Here is a 19,292-nt window from a genome sequence, read left to right on the forward strand (position 1 = left end):
AGTGTGTAGAGTGTGCACAGTTCCTGCATGCCCCACAAGGAGACAGGGCTTGAGGAGAGGTCAGGGAGACCATGTCACTGCCAGACAAGAGCTGGTGGCAGCTTCTGAGATGCAAGGATTTAGGCTCAGACTGCTGGATTCCTGAGGACCAAAGCACAACATGGAAAATAGAATTCCCTCACTGCTTTCAATTAGCAAGGAGCTTCAGCTGATTTCCTGAAAACAGCCGTATTTAGTTAAAAGCATAAATCCATGCACATGAAGCAATCTGGCTCTGGCAGGATGCCATCCAACAAGGAGTGCCTCCCCAGCCCCCTGAGGTGCTGGTGGGCTCCAGCTGCCCAATACCCACGCATCAGACCTTTCTGCAGTTTGTTTTCTGATGGCTCTCTGCCTCCCAGATAGTACCCATGACTCACTTTTTTTCACACCCATAAAATGCCAAGGACACTTTCTGGATCCTAGAAACCCTGCAGGACTCCGAAGGCAGCCTCGCAGGGTCCCGGCAGATGACAGACTCGCTGGAAAGGGAGGGCAGCTACAAGCAGACTGATTTCCTTCTCAGAGGCTCATCGCCCCTGATGAACTAAAGCACTGTGGTCACAAAAAATGAATATGGAGAAGGTGCTGCAGAGGGTGAGAGACACCCAGGAAGACTCCGGCATGAGATTCTGTGGGCTCCTAGCTCCCTTTTCCCCGGGGTGGCTCCCAGCTGAGCCCTGCTCTGAGCTGTCCCTATTCCCTTGTGGTTTTCAGGTAGATGCCAAAAGCTGAGGCAAAAGCTCATAACATGCCAATTACCCTGGCCTCAAAACCACAAATGATTGTATACAGCTGTTGGCAAATGAAACCGTGTTCCAAACATTTAATTCTTAATTGAATAAACTTGTGGAATCCGGCTGTGTGCTTGCCTGTTTCTCTGCCCTCGTGCCTTCTCTCCAGCCCGCTTTCAGATCTTGTGTGTTTCAGCAGGAGGGCAAGGAAGCTTTCCTTATGGTTTTCAGTAATTCATAAAGGGAAAAAAAAGAAGCCTGCTGCGGCATACATTTCAGATCTATCAATTTTCCATCAGAGCACTAAGAGGGTTAATTATAAAGCCCATTTCCTCTGTTTTCACTGCCCCAGATTTGAGCTAATGGACAAATAAACTGATTCATAGCGGCTTTTGGTTCTCCACTAAAGATGCAACAAGCGCTTCATTTAGATGTGGTGAATGGTAATTATGTTTGATGGGAAAAGTGGGCAATTTTTCCTTTCTTTGTCAAATGCCTTGGATAAATTGTTTTTGTGACCTTATCTAGAACACAAAGGTCTAGTCACCACTTAAGATTATAAGGCGATGCATGAAATATGCTCCTGGATCAGACAAAGAGACCAAAAGTGACTTTGCCAACAACAACTCACACCACAGAGAAGGTCAAAAAAGGTTAGCGTTGTCTTTTTTAGAATAACAATAGCCTAAATTAAATGTACTGTGCTTAATTTTAAAAATCCAGAGATTATATGGTTTACTTCTAAAGAAACAGTACCATTCTGAAACATATGTAATGTTTCAAAGGTTATGAGAAACAGATGCCACTACCCCATCCTTTGTGAATGACATCTGAAGCTGTATGTAATTTTCTCCAAATTGCCTTTTAACATGTGATTGCCTCAAAACCAACACACTGAGCTGTGCTGTGCAATATGCAAATGGGAAGTTACTGCTGCAGTCAACATCTCCTGGGGAGGGAAGTGCTTCTGATCCAGCAAATCATTTTGACCCATCAGTCATGCACAATGCTGCAAGGAGATGTTGCTCTCTTACTCCAATTCTGTGCAAATCGAACTATTTTAGTCTTTTGCTGTACTTTAGGTTGATAGTATTACTAAAAATGATTTTTAAGTTATTTCTGGCTTCAGGGAGAAAAAGGGATTGTGTTACATCTCCCAGCGGGAATTTGTTTTTTCACCTGATCACTCTGGTGCAGTGAGTCAGTATTCTGACAGAAAGTAGAGGAGATTATATCCCAAATAATAGATCCCAGAAGAAACTTCCACTTTTTAGCAAAGATGTCAAGAGAGAAAAAAACCTCTGTATTTTTATCTCCATCTAAACGCACTTTCTGCTTCTCAAGTGGAATTGCTGCCTAACAGACAGCTCTGTTAACACTCTGTATAACTCTCTATTGGAAGGACATTGAAGACAATACTCAGCATAAAAGTGAACAACTCAAATAGCAACAACTATTCATAGTTTAATTGAATTCACTTATCCACAAGAATTAGAAAAGAAAAAAAAAGAAAAAAGAAGCGTAGTTCTGTGGTTCCACAGGATGCTGCAATATCTTGGGGCTCACGTGGGTTCAGAGTGGGGCAGGACTATGTCCTCGTGAGCTTCTACTCTAACTCTAATGCAATGCAAGGAATTTGTCCCAAGACCCTCTCAGCAGGGCCCACAGGAGCTCAGTGCTAAGTACCAACCCCCCGGACCCACTGAATTTCTCTTCAGACTGTGGATCATTTGTTACCAGTGTGGTCGCAGGGCCGCAGCGGTGTGGGGCTCCCTTGGGGAGCAGCAACGTGCCATGGCAGCTTCCCACCTCCGGGTGCATGGCCTCTTGAAGGGGGCCTTTGTCAGCGCAGGGTTAGAGTTAGGGTACAAACAGCCCCTCATATGGTCAGTTCTGGATGCAGACAGGCCCTGGAGCTGCAGGTGCTCTCAGCCTACTGTTCCTGGGTTGGTCTGAGCTGCCAAGGCCTGCTGCTGGGTGAGGAGGAGGAAGGCGCGTATGGATGTATGCTGGGGATGCGCTAATTGGACCCTGTGTGTGTGTGAGGAAGAGGAGATGGGCCTGGGTAGAGCAGCTGGGGCCTGCCCTTCTGTGTATTTGGGGGATGAAAAGGGATTAATGCTCCAGGTTCTCTGCTGGGAAGGCACATAAAGCTGTGTTTTTTAAGGCTCCAGCTCCTCCCCCAATCTGAGTGGCTGTGCTTATGTGGTGAAGAAATGCAGTTCTAGTCAGAATTAAGGATCTGCCCTAGAACTAAATAAAAGGAAAGGGGCAACGTGGAGCTTCCGTGCTTCTCTAACTGCACAGGCAGGATGGAGAGGGTGTGCTTTGGAAAGAGAAATATTGACAGTCTGGGAGGGGCCCTTCAACCTGAAAGAGTAAAATGAGGGAGATACGCAAACGCAGAGGAGGGGGATGCAGAGTAGAGGGAGGAGAAGAAGCAAATAGTGCATGACCATGGAAATGGTGAGTGAAAAGAGGACTGGATGCATTTGAAAGGGAAAGCTGGAGAAATGCTCCGCGGTTGTTCCCTCTGAGGGTTACGGTCTGTGATGTGGGTTTTTATAAGTCTCTGCTAGGATAGCTCTTTTTCTCCTCTTGTTTATTCCTCCTTTTAAGATCTATGCAATGTTTGCATTCCCCCCACCTCCCCTTACATCCCCCCCTTTGCTGTGACTGTTCAAATCTAATTACCAGAAGCTCACTATATTCATTAACTTCGTTCCCTCAAAACCCTGGTCTGCATGTCATCTGGATCTGATTATGTATGGTGCATTTCATTTTCCCAGCTATTCCCCTACCTGCTTTTAATCAGCACAAGAGTTTTCATTTAAATGTCATTAGACTTTTGAATAAATACCTAAAGAACACTACAAATAAATAGAAAAGCTCTGTGCAAGGCAGGCACAAGGAAAGCTATGCCTGAGACCACCCATTGCAGCTTCCTTCTCTGAAGAGGTTATACCAGATATGCCCTAAGGTGCTAACGCAGGACTTCTAATAGTCCCTTGTACAGTCCTCTGAGGCTGTATACAAGATATACATGAAGCCTAACACTCAAGAACATGTTTGTTCCTTTTGTTTCTATGCAAGTCAAGAACCATTTCCACCACTGATTTTCCACAAGCCTTGCAAGGTGGCTAACCAGCCATGCTCACCTGACTGCATCTGCCAGCTCATGGCCTTCAGTGCCATTCCACACAAATGAGGATTTATTATGCATGTAGAGGGGATCCAATTAACAGAAATAATAGAGCCATAGTCTTTGTAGTGAAGTTAAGTGTTGTTACATGCCTAATTCTCCTTCCGTGACTTGTTTGTCTCTGCTTGCCTCAGTAAGGTTAAGTATTAGCCTTGTCCTCTATAGAGTGAAGTCTTCATGGCAGGAGTCTAATTGATGAGAAATAGAAATACAATACAAAATTTCTGGGACATTTACAAAAGAGAAGGATTCAACATCTCTAAGAGGAACCCTATCAGACTGAGGTTTTACAAAGTATTGGTAGCTGTATTTCCTGATCCTTTAAGAAGTAGCTCATTGTTTCAATATTGTTTTTATTCTTGTAGAATTTTCTCATTTGCCTGTTTCTTCTAATTGGTTTCTACCGTATCTGAGAAGTCTGGTCTTATTTTTATTAACTCTTTGTAATGTATTTCTGCTCTACTTGTCTCTGTCCTTTTGTTTGCAGAGTGTCTGATAGCTTCAGTTGCTTTACTGAACAATTTCAGTACACAGTTCCTTTGCCATTAGACCCCAGTTTGAAGCTAGTACATTTAGCTTAATTTGAACTTCTGCTCTGCTTGACCTCAAAGTTGACTTTCCCTCTCTCTTTTCACCAAGTAGGGTACTTAGGCTTTCCTGCCTAAAGTCCACAGGGAGGAACTCTCCCATCCTCTGATTTGGCTACTTCAGTTTGTACTGTAGTTATCAACTGAGCTGAGTGAGCATTTAAGCAAGCTTGCCTGGTTATTACGTTGACACACACAACAGCATGTTTGGCAGTTCCCTGGAAATATGCTGAGTACAGACAGAGCTCATAATTCCCTCCCATGTGGCACTGAGGGTGAGCCTATACTTACAAGTAGATCTAAGTTTAGAGCTCATTTAGGACTCTGTGTAAATATTCTGAAAAAGAATCTAACTAATGACAGCAAAAATAAATATCTAAAGAGTGTATTTTAAGCAACTCTTAGAGAGTCTTTTCAAAACAACAACAACAAAAACCACCAAACACTTGCTGGGTTAAGAACTGCACTATTTGGGTTATGTATCCAGTGGCATTGCTTTTAGTAGCAGTTTATTTCAGTGATTTATTTTTGAGTAACAGTTGGGTTTAGCAAGTGATCTCAGGTAGTTTGGATGGGCCAGATTCAAAAAAGTTGTAGTAAATACTACAAACTCCCCTACTGTCCTCACACTCCTTGTTCTTTTGATCCAGAATAGCTCCTGTTTTTCTGATTTATTACCTATCCTTTTCATGTCATAGGTGATCTTTATGGTGGTTTATCTTAGGTTTTAGGAACATCACAACCAGCAGATGTCAAGGTAATTAAAGTCCCCATGAGCACAGTATACTGAGATCATGAGCTCCTGTAGAAATGGTTTAGGAATGCATCCTTCTTCCTCTCTTTGAGATGAGTAGCAGATGCCTTCAGCAGTGATCCTTTCAATTTGCATGTCATGACTCCTTACACAAAGCATCTGTTTGCTGGCCTCCTTGCAGTCAAACTCATTCTCTGTTGGCAGCTGTATTTCCCAGGTAGGAAGCTTTGTTGAGAAATGCATTGCCATTATCCACTGACTTTTATGGATGGACAGATTCCTTCGAATGAGGTTGAGGGAAATGAACTCTATGACAAGATTATATTTATTCCTGGCTTGCAAATAGGCTGTGTATCTCTTGAAACATCTCTCTCTCCTTGTTATTTATTTCTTTTCTTTGTGTGGGTCGAGGTGTGAGCAGTGCTGGATTCCTCTTAAGAAAATTCAATCCAGGATGTGCTTAAAATTTTTGCAGACAGTTTGCAACATCCTTTACGAGACTTGTATGCAAAGAGAACAGACTACTCAAGTACCTGTATCTGCTGCTTCTTTGTAAAAATGAAACAAATTTGGTAGGGAGGAAAAAATTGTGAGTCTTCAGTCAGTGAAATGCTCATTAGCATTTCAACAATCTTACATCATCATAAAGCCTAGGTGTTTGAATGTAGAATTGTTTCAGTTAAATGCTTTCTTTACTTTTCCTAACCTATTTGTGTCCACATGTCATAATTTTCTCCTTGCAACTGATCTGCCATGGTAGAACTTCACCTAGGTCTGGATCCTGACTTTCTGGTAGAAAATTCAGATTCAGATCTGAATCCAGACCAAAGTTTGGATAGCCCACGTACATCATCAGTGCTTAACATCAAAGCAGAAAAATAATGACTGTCTTGACCCTGCCATGACCCAGTGCAGAGCAGTAGTGTCAACAGTCACTGGCGATTCAGGTCTGCTTTTAATCTCTGTTACACTGGCATAAATTGGAACAAGTCCATGAAGTCAGTGAAAACCAGGTCCACATAATTTAGAGAAAAATCTTTGATTTTCCTACAAGTGAGTGATGAGATAATGTAGCCCACTATTTTCAGGGAATTAAGTGATACAGGAGAAAGTGGTGTCTTTCTCATTAAGCTGACTGTGTCTGGGCTACCTCCTCATCTCATTAGTCTGGTAAAGATGGGACTGAGGCCTTCAAGGAAAGAAGGAAGCAAAAAATGAAAGCACTCACCTCCATAGAAACTCATGAAATGAAAGGGAAGCCAAAATAAAGGTTGTCTTACCATTCTGTGGGTTGGTGTAGCAGAGTAGAAGTGGAGGGGAGAGAGTTACTGGCTGAAATTAAAGTACAGAGGTCTTTACATAAACCTGGAGAGTCAACCTGGGCATCAGATCCAGAGGTGAGGAGTTTGGACCCAGTTTCCTTGAACTGTCACTTTGGGTTGTGTTTACTCAGTGAATTTGCAGAATGGCTATTGTGGAAGAAAGGCAGCAAAAAGCTTCTCTAGGAAAGATGAAACTGAATCTAAAGCTTCTTCCCTGTAATGAGAAGTTATAATTCAAAGCAAGGTTTCTGAGGCACAGATACGTGCATTTTACACATCGCAGTAAAGAGGAAAATGGGAGCAAAAAAGAATGCTTTTTCTTGCTTTAGTGAAGCTAATGGCCCTTTCCTCTCCATGGGGAACTGGAGGATGACCATTAACTTATTATTTCCAATTTGTATGCACCTTGCTGCACTTGCTGTTTTTATACTATCAATATCTTGCAATATCTAGGATGGGAGAGAAAGCAGCACACAGGGAGATGGTCCCCATGGTGAGCAGCGATGAATTGCCTGGCCTTTCTGCCAAGCCATCCCCTGCCGAGCTGCAGAGTCTGTGTGCCATGGTAGGTAGCTCAGCACCGAGTGCTAGCAATGGCAAGTTTTAGTGTGTGAGGTGAACAGGCAGTCCCTTCTAGAAGTGTCCTTGCAGCCCCAGACTGGGCAGCTTACCTCAGAGGTGGTGCTTCTAATAGAGAAGCTGTAGCAGATGGCATGTAGGGGAAGGAAAACAAGGTGTAGGGGAGGAGGCAGCACATCCTGTTGCGCATGAAGCCTTCCTCCAAAGAAGGAAAACTATAAAAGCAGAATAAATATATTAAGTTTCAGTGTGTCCAAAAAATACATGGTTTTGTCTTATATAACAAAGGCTTTGAAATGAATGACAAGATGTTATTGTCAAGGTACCCATGTATATATATGTGTGTGTGGGATGGGAAAGAGGGTGGAATAAAAGTGTGACTGTCTCTTCAGGCACTAGCAGGTTTTCTTTTCTTTTTGTTGGCAGTAAATCTCAACACAGAGGCCACGCTTCTGTGTGATCCAGTTTTAGAAGTCAGCAACAGCTGTGAGATAGCTTAACTGAGGACAGGGGGGGGCGTGCAACAAGAGCTCCCTGTTGTTTTTGTAAGAAAGGAAAATCTCTTCCAAGTTGTGGTAGTCCGGAGCTGACTGGGGAACTCCACCCCTTAATAAACTCAGCCATGGGGGGCTTGCAATTTGCCTTGATATCTCTTGTTAATAGAGTTGTTGATGACGGTAATAGCTGGAAAATCAATTTACAGCCAATATAGCGTCAGGAAACACAGAGGAACAGTTCTGAATGCAGTTGCAAAAGCAGTCCTTGGGTTCAAAGTGCCTCTCATAGCCACAGGGCAGGAAGGATGAGCCCACTGGTGTGACATGAGGGTGAGAGACCTGAGTCCTCCTCCCAGCTGCACCACAAGTTCCCAGTGGGAGCTTGTCTGCCAGCAGGCACAGGTTTCCTTCTGTGTGACCCCAGGCAGATCACACCTGCCTCCCTGGCAGGGCTCCTTTGCTTGGGCTGCTGGATACCCACAGATTCTTAGTTAGACAAACACTGCCATTTGGGCACAGATTATTGGCTGACTTTTCCCAGCAGCCAAAGGGAAAATCAGAACAAAATTTCCCAGATATTTCTTTTTAGGGTTCTGTCCACAAATGATCAAGAAAACAAAAGGCTCTCTTGAATCAAGAGCCTGGCCTATAGACAGGGTGAGGACTTTTCAGTGCAGCTCATTCATGGAAATCTGGAAGTACAATAGAGATGGGAACACGGTGAAAACTTCCTGGGTATGAGGTCTCTCCACAGAAAGACTCATCTGACAGCATTTCTTCATTTTCCAAAGGTCTTTTCCTCATGTGAGCAAGGGATTATGGTGTGGCAGCAGGCAGGGAGGAGAATATAGCTAAGGCTGCAGAATCACTGGCAGTCGTCACTACCTAAATGTCCTGTGGATTTTGTATGGATATAGTGACTATGTGCAAAAAACAAATTTTTGTATAATATATCTTGACATTTTCCTCCCTAAAATAGCTTCATCAATTTTAATGCTAAATGAATAAATAATAACAAGACACTTAAAGTGTTAATGGAGCATTAATTATTGCTGAGGTTTCCGTGGAAGGGCGTGTGACATCCACAGAAATACTGAACGACTTTATGACTAGCATAATTACAGAGAATATTAAATGAGGCAAAAAGTGATGGGGCTCTTAGCAGCTGTTAGCAATTGTTCGTATAGGACATGATTTCCGATATTGTATTTACCCAAATTGGCTAGAAAAATCACATGAGGCAAGTAAAGCACAATGAATCACTCCAGTTTACATCTCCACATTGAGAAACTGCTTCCTCATTGCCCACAGGAGAATAATAAGCGTGGCCATTTGGGTCTGGTTTAAACCCGAGACTGTGGCAATACGTGTCACAAAAACAGAGTGCTCTTTTCTATTCTTGTTTGGAAAGGTGTTATTTTTTTCTTATCAGGAATAGCAGCAAGCATGATTTTATGAGTCAAAGTGAGGAGGAGATCTTAAACTCACTCATTCGCACACTGCTGGAAAGTCAGTTTAGCAGCCAGGAAAGGCTCTGGGAGAGCAGATTATAGGTTTTGGGTCATCATGTGTATGGAGACGTGGGGTGAGGGTTCCCACAAGTCCCCTCCTTGCCATAGAAGGGCTGGCAGTCCTGGAGCACAGGGATTCTGGACTGGTAGAGCCCATGCCTGTGGTAGAGCTGCACATTTAGGGCTTTAAATTGTACACAGGTGTGAGGCTGGAGGGAAACAGGGGCTCCCGCAGCCATGGTGAGGTCCTGGGGTGTCTTCCAGAGCATGTCCTTTTGTCCTACAGACCCTCAGCCCCACACTGGGTTTAATTATCCGAGGGGAAGAATTGACCTGGGAGCATGAAAGCAGAATAAAGAGGCTTACCGCTACCTGTGAGAAAATACCCTCACTTGTGAACTTTGAATTCACTTGAAACTGAAACTTGAGCCTGGATTTCAGCATCGGGATTGACTGCCGAGCGTTCCCGGTGAACAGCCTTTGATGAGCTGCTGGGCAGAGCGGGCTGGCTTTTCTGCATGGCTGAGCTCCCGGCTCACACGGCCCCACTTCAGTGCATGACTGACGGCCTCAGAAAGCGGCCTCCCTCTGCCCAGAGCAACTTGAGCTAACTTGCCAACACAGTTTAACTTTTGGATTAAACAAGTTCGAGATGTGCCTGAAATGTTCCCGCATGTAGAAATCCCTCTGTGAAAGGGCATGTGAAAGGTGAGCAAGTTGTGGGGGAAGCTTGTGTTTCATTCATACTTACTTCTCTAATTAGAAATGTGAGTTGGTAGTTGTGTCCCTTCGTTCTGTTTCTATAGGCTCTTTTGAACCCCTATTGTGTCTGAGAGCCTGTTAATTTCCTCAGCAGACTAATTCAACTTGATCTGCTGACATGCACTTAATTATGTTTCAGTTAACTCGTTTTCCTGGATGATGCTCAACTGCTGTCTGTAAATGAAATCACTGTCTAGCTAATCAAAAGTTTCTGAGCATGATCTCTTCTATGTGTGCACACACAGGCAGTTCTGGCCCTCTGATCGTAACTCTGGCTGGAGCTCTGGAAGATGGATGTGTGTGAGTGAAATGTAAGGACAAAACTAAATGAATCCTGAACCTTCTGGAACTCCAAAATCTTTCTGCAATTAAACTAATGAAGTGTCTATGCCTGGGAGCATTTGATTAGAAAAGCTTAGCCTGTAACAACTAAATGGGCTCTTAAGGGAGACAGAGACCTTTGCACAAGATACCATCAGCAAGTATGTTTTCTCTACTCATAGTCATGTCCTTCCTGTAGCAGCCCATTTAGGTCAAAGCAGGCCCAAATGACTGTATGCGTGTCACAAAAATGTCCCCTCTTCCCCTGATTGGACCTGGTCAGTTTTGGGGGGGATGCTAAGTGTCCTGGATGACCTTTCACACTGACCATGTTTGAGGTAGGTTGTTGATGTCGCAATGTTCCCCAGCAGTCCTGAGAACGAGCTCTTCCCAAGTGAAGCCACAGCAGGACCCATCCCTGCTTAATTAACTGTGAACTCGTGTAGAAGGAAAGTTTAGAATTAACATAACTTTGGGAAATTAATGTTAACTGGATGTGTTCATGGAAACATAGGGCCAGACTTTGACTTGTAATAGCTTGGTTGGTAGACATGGAGCTATATCCACACTAAAACAGCTGTGAGTGTTACAATGTGCCTGCAGTTCCTCCTTGTACTAGGTGACATAGGATGCCTCAGGTGACATTTTGGAGCACTCTGTCCAAGCCTACAGAAGCGTGATAATCCCCCAGGGAATGTGCTCCTGCTATTATGAAATGGATTTCATGAATAAAGCTAAGGCAAGCACTGTGAGCCATGCGTGCCAGGAACATCTGAGGTGAGAGGCCTGAGAGGCACACAGTCTACATGAAGAAGAACAGCTAATAAAAATAAAATTTCTTGCATTCAGAATTCCAAAGTTATTTCACAATATTCCATATATACCCTTCATTTTCTTGTCTGGGACTCACATAAAGCAGATGTGGAAATCTTCTGTTTCAGGAAGCTTGGGGCTTTGTTTTTAATGATCAGCTTTAATGGGGGAACTTAAGTAGGTACCTGGTTCCTCCTAAAAGTCACTGGAACCTGGTGTTTAGATCTGATTCCTTCATGTTCATTTTTGGTAACTGATCTATACCTTCGATTGCGGAAATAACATAGTTCTGAGGCATTTTTTTTGTCCCTCCTGCTCTCAACACTAAACTTTCCTAGTCAAGTCTAGCATGAAAAGTCAGTTCCATCTAAAGGTAATCTTAAATGGCTAAGAATCTAAACTGAAGTGGAAATAGTGTGTTTCTTGAGCTCTATAAAATGATTCTTCTCTTAAAGAGATTATTCCTCTTAAAGAGAGAGTAAAGAACACTGTTAACTAATGAAGAGCTGGATTTCTTCAACACTGAAAAGAGTTTATTTCCCTGTTGAATATGTCTGAGTAAATGATGGGTTGGGTTTTCAGAGATCTCAGGAAATCAAGAGCACATCCTGGCTAATTTGCAGTAAGCTGGGGAAATATCCAGCAAAAGCTCACTGCAGTGGTGATGCATGAAAAACATGGTTACAGGCAGAAATAGTGCATGGGAGGTGCACAAGGCAGAGGGTGAAAACAGTTGTTCATTCTGCAGTACTGCTTACAGTGTTTTACAGGGTGCTCAGATATTTCATAGTACTTCTTGGGATCTTGTGTCTAGAGAAGCTTTTCACAAAGACAATACTGAGGACAGAGGACACAGATCCCCTTAAAATATGTCAAGATCTTATCCATACATACTAGTATCTCAGTAGGGCTGATTTAGGTCCACATGTTCAATTCACCATCACATGTAAGTTATCTTCTGGTTTTGATAAAGTTTTATCCTAAGACCTTATACTGCTTAGAGATGCTTTTCTCCCTGGATTTTGGACATCAGTTGTGTCACGTGCCCAGGCTGGTGCCACTGCTTTCAGCAGCCTAGGCTGGGGGCTGCTTTTCTGTCCTTACGCAATTACATCTCTGCTGTAGGTATGAACAGGGCACTCTAAAATCCTAGAGGTGCCTTCTTACCTTATGAGGAAATATCCTCCAGTGGGTCAAGTTTGGGCTACTGTACCTAATGCTCAGTTTGTGGATTTTTTTTTTTGTGCAGTTTTTTATGGCTACATTCCTAAATGCACCACTAGTATCTTCTAAGGTAATCTTTATGAAAGAGGCTGCATGGACTATTCTCATATTGGAAGCTCAATTCTGAAGCATGCTCCTCGGGTGCTGGTTCCTTTTGCCAAATATATCTAACTGCCTCTGGTTTCACCACTCCCTCACTGATTCCCAGCAAGCTCTTTGGGCCTGGCAGTGCTCATGCATGGAGCATGATTAGAAGGGTAGGTATTGCTCAACTCATACAGCTTGCAGGAGGAAGGAACAGATAGGGATGAACTGCTGGCATCATGTTGAAGACTGTACCAATACCCCACTGATCACAGTGAGGACCAGTGAATTTTGTTTTCAAGACTTCAATGTATCGTCAGTGTAGCAGTTACAAATCTAGATTTTTTTGAGGAATAAAAAAGAATAGCATTGTTGAGAGATATAAATAGAAAGAAAATACAAAATAAACTACATGTAAATCACCGTGTTCTTTACAGAGAAATGTAGCAGAATGACTTTTTCAGTAAATGAATGCATTACTTCGTGCTCTGCAGCATCTGTGCAAGTGAAGTTCTGCTGTATGTAAATTGAATGAACAACTTGTGCGGCTAGGCAAACAAACCATCTGCGTGCTTACCTTGTGAATCCCTAATTAATTCATGCTCCTGGGTAAAACTGAGTCCTTTATGAAATTCAGCACCTGTATGTTTCTGTCCTGAAAAAATATTGACAGTGGAATAATTCAGGCATTGTAATTCCTATATGTAATTAATATTTAATGAAATCTAATGTACAAGTTGTAGTCAAGAAATTAGATAGTAATTGACACTCATTGACTGGCGTCTGAAGACTGGAGGGAGGTAAATGTGACCATAATCACATGCAAAAGGGATGGGGATTGGGAAGTGAGAGAAATCTAGGAAATGACAGGTCTGACATCTGTGCCAGGCAAATTAGATCAGGCTATGACATGGGATAGAGTTACTGGGCACCTGGGTGCAAACAGGCATGTAGTGAAGAGTTACCCTGGCTTCCATGAGGAGACTTCTGCCTAACAAATCTCAAGGGGCATTTTGGTGAGGTCAGCTAATGTGTGATGCTGGGACACAGCCTCCTCAGTTTTTCAGCAGTCTTTCACGCAATTATTCATGGAAACTAAATGATAGGGGGTCAAGAAGTAAGCTCCTAACCCATGCAAGAAATTGGCTAAATGATAGAAAACTATGGGTGGAAGTAAGAAGTAATTTTCCTCAGTGGAGGGAAGTCACCAAAGGTATCGTGCAGGTCTCTTGTCTGTGCTAATCGTCTGTGTCAAGTATGGATTGTTTAACGTATTCTTAAGTGAGATGAAAAGGGAAAGGAGTCATGAGTTTACCTTTTCTAGTAATACGGAATTTCTAGTTATCCAAGGTATTGAAAATAAAGGAAAAGTATAGGGAGAGGGACTGGCAATAAAAAAGCAAAACAAATTCTTGTAGATAAATGGTCTAGATTGTGAGGCAAAAGGTTTACATCACAGTGTAAAGTGGTGCATGTGAGGGGAGAACCCCCATCTTGTGTGCATGGTGATGGAATGTGAGCAGATAGGCCCATGAAAACATCAATTCTGTCCTCAGCAGCAGCCAAAAACCAATTAAATGTTGGAAACTATTGGGAAACAGAGAGAAGATGAAAGAGGACAGCTAATGCTACTGCCAGGTAGGGATCCTGACAAATACCTGTGCAGCTCTGGGTCTATCTCTGTAAACAGCTGAGATGATAACAAGAACAACTGAAAGTAAGGGACAGCTTCCTAGAAGGAATGATGTAGGTGGTTAGGATTAGGACCACTACACCTGGGAAAAGAAAAAAAAAAAAAAAAAGGTAGACTATAAGAGGAAATAAAAGAAACTGAAATATTGTGAGTATCCTGGGGAAGATGTCTGGGAATCAACAGCTCACTGCTGCAAGTCCTGGGGTCATACACCACAGTGGAGTTAAGCCAGGGAGAAAAAGGCACAACACAGCTGATCGTGTCTCTTTGTTACTGCTAATTCACATGCAAATATATTGGCTGTCAGTGGTACAGGGGAACTCTGACACGTTTAACCCATCTGGGTTAAAATGCAGCTGCAGAGGCTGCTCTGGGCTTGCCTGCGGCGTGGGCAGCAGCCTGGCAGGGCTGCTGGGGCCCTCCTCGCCAGCTCCATCCTTCCTGCAGGATGGGAAGGGCAGTGGTTTGTGGGAACAGCCTGCTGAAATCACTGCCCGGTAGCAAATAAAGGACCAGACTCATGAGTCAGCTGCTCAGACCCCATTTGCTCCTGTCACAGTGATGCCAAAAGAGAAAAAGTGGAAAGAGGGAATGCATTTTTCCATGCCAACTGAACAATCTCCAACAACTATTAAAATGCTTTAATCACTCAATTACTGAAGTCTTTCACCACAGAGCGGAATTAACAATACTTTGCATGGCAGAGCTGTATTTTCTCTCGTCACAATTCTGAATTTTACAAATGGAAAATAGCTCCTTAGTGTTCAGAGCTAAGCTGGTCATTTTACTCAGTGATTTTATGCCTCAATAGCAGGTATGCCAACACCAGGAGTGAATTTAACGGAATTTTCCTGCTGGTGAGGAAAGGCAGCCACATAGGTTTTGGCACCTTGCCGTGTAACCTAGTTAAGCAAGAGTGAGAGGGACATCCCACTGCCAGTGGGTCTGTTTTTTGTGGTGACTGCTGAGCTTGCGCATGATCCTGGAACTACAGCCCTCCTGTTTAAAGCAGGAAAGTGTCTAATGAATAAAGAACTATGACTTGCAGGCTCTCGTGCAGCATCCATGAAGAGCTGGAGCCCAGTTCTACCCGTGGCAGAGGCCCGGCCTAGCTGCCTTGCAGTCTGGCTCATCTGGCTGAGGGGGTGGCAGCGTGGGCTGGAGATGCTGCAGCTCAGCTGCCAAAAGCAGCCTTCTGATGAGGCTGCCAGCAATGCTCAGGTGTTTGTGAGCATCCCCTCTGCTGGTTTTGAGAAGGTCGTCTCCATGCCTCCCTCACCACTGCTGCAGCCCCACTGATGTTTGTCTTCTGACGGTTGCTCGTGCCAGAACTGCCACTCAGCCGGGTGTTACAAGGCTTCATTTTTTCTCTTTTTCTTTCTCTTTTTCCCCTTTGTGCACAAATCTTGTCAGCTTCAACCTAATTACATCCTTTTCCGACAGACTGTCTCAGGAGCAATGCAAATGAGCTTTGAAACATGGAGATCTGGTTTATATTTGTCAGCTAATTGCCTGAGTGGCACAGACATCTAGAGCTGGCACCTGCCTCTTTGCGTTAAGATCCACCTTTGATTTCAGACTTGATGCTGTTCCTAGAAGATGATCTTCTGATGGAGAGCGAGGATGCTCTCCTCAGGCAGTGTTCAGCCCTTGGTGACAGTGCCTGAATTCCTCAGGCTGGATCCCTTTTATGCCTTCAGCACTGAGCACAGAGGTTGTGTCCTGATGCAAACCAGCATGGATCTGTTTTTTTCTGGGCATACTGGGCCCAGACCCAGCCTTCCCAACTATCTCTGTCCATGTTGTGTGGCTGCATGCATCTGCAGTGTATGTGCATGCTGACTCGCCGCTCCCTGAGATGTGATCCTGGGGTGTTTACGGTCACAAGGAGGGGAGAGAGAAAAATCTTCCCTTGTAATTTGTCTTACTCAGCATGCAGATGCTGGAAATACCAGAACCTTCAGAACCTTTTTGACTACTTTAGTCTGAAAAATTCCATGACTGTTGAACATCATGTCCTGAAATGCAGCCTATATTTCTCCTGTGATTTCTTTCTTTCTCATGTCCAAATTTCTTCACTGAAATCCATGTCAGCTTTGCCCAAAGGCCATGCAGAACACAGATGAAATTAGTCAAGTAGAGAGCTGGCTCTCATAACAAATGTCTGAAATCAGCCCTATTTTCTTTCCCACACACTTCTGTCTTTTTCTCTCTCTATATTTTTTTTTCTTTAAACAAGAAGACATCAGTCAGATAAACAGCAACACATGTATTTTAGTGTTTCTGAGAAGCTCTGAAGAAGACCATCAAAACTAACATCAGCCTACTGGGCTGTGTGAGATCTGGCTGTTCTTCAGATAATGCTTCCTGCTCCTGCTGCCTCTCTGCCAGGGACATCTACAGCAGCAGCTCACATTAACTATATGGATTCCTGCAAAACGCAGTGCTACAAGCTGTGTGCTTACAGCTCCACAGCAGCCCTAGCACTTGCAGAAGTTTGCTATTTTATTCGAATCCAAGGAAAGACATGGTGGAAAGCTTTGTCAGCTTCCACTGATTTAGATATCACATATCTCCATGATGCATGACAGGTACATTAGAAATGCACAGATTAGTTTATCTGCACTATTGTAGGAATCTGGGTGGGTGGTTCAAGAGTGGAAGCATTTGCCAGCATAGCTCTGCATAGCATAAACTCACTGAGATCTCTGGTTAACTTACTCAAACAGAGAGAAACTGCAAAGATGTACCGATTTACTGTGGCTCTGAGGCCTTGTCCCTGGTGGTTCATCATCTTTCCCACTTAGTCAACAGGCAAGGGTTTTTAGGATGGAGCAAGAAAGGGCCAGCAATCAAATGCATCTATGTGTGTGAGGTCAAGAGCTTAGATCTCTGTGAGACCTGGAGGAGGGATAAAACTGGCATCTTGTATCTGTTGTTAGGAAGCTGGGACCACCAAGAAGGAACCATGACAGTCCATACAAGGAAGAGATTCTGGGAGTGATGGGCTTTCAAGAAGAATTTGCTTTTCTTGTAGGTATCAAAGAACTTATTGAGGGAAAAAAAGATCCATTGAGGACTACTGAAGGCAAAACCAATCCTTATCTGGAGAAATTGAACCACAAAGGAGCTGGGAGGAGGGAAGAGTATACTGAGAAGTATCACCATGTTTGCTTTGTTCTCATACTCTTCTCTGGGCTCCTGTAGTTGGTCACTGAAGTCCTTAATCTTGTTCTGCAGGTGAGGAACTGTGCCCAACTGGTGCTAAGGGTGGGAAGAGACTCAAGTTCCACTGAGCCAGAGGCCAGTGCTCAGCCACTGAAACCACCTCATGGCTGGATTCAGAGCTGCTTGGGTCAGCCAGCAGTGGGGAGCAGCTTGCACTTTCACATGGAAGAAACAAGGAGAATTAGTGTCTTCTACACCACAGCCTGGGTTAAACCAGCCACTGGTGGTGGTGGTGTCTGCTCTCTTCTCCCAGCAGTGGGACAGAGATCTGCTCCTGTCAGGCAGATGTCTTATGTGTTGGTCTGTTTATCTCTATGAGACAAAGTTGTCCAGGCTGTATCTCCACCAGTGAGAGCTGAACAATGCCAGGGATGAATTTGGGTCTTGTAGATCATTACACTGTTGCCTTTGGCAGTACTGCAGTATGCAGTAAGACTGAGAGTCAATATTGGCAGTTCTTCATACATTTGCTTCCTCTTGAGAATAAATACGCATTGTAGAGTTCTTTACTTTTTTTCTATATCAGGAGGACAAGGTCGTATTTTTGCATAGCATGTAATTAACAAAACATTCTGATTAATCTGAAGGGGGATTTTTTTTTTTAATCGGCCTTCTAATTCTGCATTTCTGCTGCTCTTTAACAAAGCAATACAGACTGCCTAAGGGTATTTCCCATAGAATAACAACCAGTTGAGCTATTATGCTTCAGTCTGTTAACCTGAGCTGATTACTAAATCCTTGGAAAAGGTTTATATACCTTAGCCCTTGAACAGTGTCAAAAATTTGCACAGAATGTCTTTCTCGTATCCCCCGATCAGTTTTCCAGTGGAATGAGGCTGAGCAGCTTCACTTGACAATGAAACTATTTTAAAACATTTTCTTGTATATGTTTAAAGTCCACAAACACTGTGGACTCTATTTCTGGTTCCTAAATTGAGACATCCGTGGTCTCATTACCACTGATGCTAATTCTTTGCTGTGTTCAATACTGAGTTATGGCTAAGCAGACTGAACACAAATGTATCAAAAGAGTCTCCTAGAGTTACAGTTTACCTCAAAATTTAGGATACTTTACTGAGACTAATCTCCTTTCCTAAAGATCTGATCCACGTTTCCTTTTTTTTTTTTTTTTTTTTCCCTTCAGTGTAGGTTTTCTGTTGAGCCTGTCACCTCCCTGGGACCAACCATTTCATGGCCCACATGCCTATGTCAGGAGCCAACTGCTTAGTGCTGAAGCCCGGATCATGCTCCAGACCAGTTAAGAACACCACCAAGGGAGACGGGTGTCAGTGGCACCCAGCATGGTGTTTCTGCTGAGGGCAGTAGTCCTTGGGTGTGCAGTTCAGTTATCAGGTGTTTCTCCAGGCTTCTTCCTCCAGCTGAGACAGCAAGGAGCTTTGCTGTACACCTGGGATCAGTTCCCAGGAAACCACCCTCACAAATTTGTGTTTGTTTTCCTTATAATGTGAAGCAACACCTACTTCCTTGCAGTTCCTGCTACACTGCTGTGTTGTGCTCATTACTCTAGGACGTTCAAAAACATCCAAGTGTGCCTATGACTCTAGTAATCTTTGTGTCAGTTTTATTTGTTGCACAGAAGAGAGGCTATAATAAACACTAAACAGAGACATGAGGAAATCTTCAGTACAGAGCGTTTTTCCTACTATCTTGTACTAATAAACACAGTTGTCTATTTGGAAAGATGCCTTCAATCTGTTGATTTATTAGATATCAGTCATGCCGTGAACACTGGCTTCTCTCCTTTTGTAAAACAAGCAATGGAAAGAAAGCTGCCTCACAGGAGAGCTATGTAATGTTGGCCTGTCTCCTTTTGTAAACACTGCTTTATGCCAGTCAAGGGGGAGATTATTCTGAGAAATCAAGAGAGCTTATTGTCTCAGCCGTTTTGTTTGCATCCACCAGGCCCAGCCCTGGTCCTGTT

At 43.5% G+C, this 19,292-nt stretch overlaps 1 long non-coding RNA gene across 1 annotated transcript; it reads left to right on the top strand.

The window, feature by feature from the left end:
* Positions 9,675-19,058, top strand: LOC110397145. Its single transcript, XR_002437563.1, has 3 exons — positions 9,675-9,933; positions 17,160-17,362; positions 18,495-19,058. It is a non-coding gene; the product is annotated as an uncharacterized LOC110397145 (long non-coding RNA).

The sequence above is a fragment of the Numida meleagris genome, chromosome 3, assembly GCF_002078875.1.
Source record: "Numida meleagris isolate 19003 breed g44 Domestic line chromosome 3, NumMel1.0, whole genome shotgun sequence".
In the NCBI taxonomy this organism is placed as follows: domain Eukaryota; kingdom Metazoa; phylum Chordata; class Aves; order Galliformes; family Numididae; genus Numida; species Numida meleagris.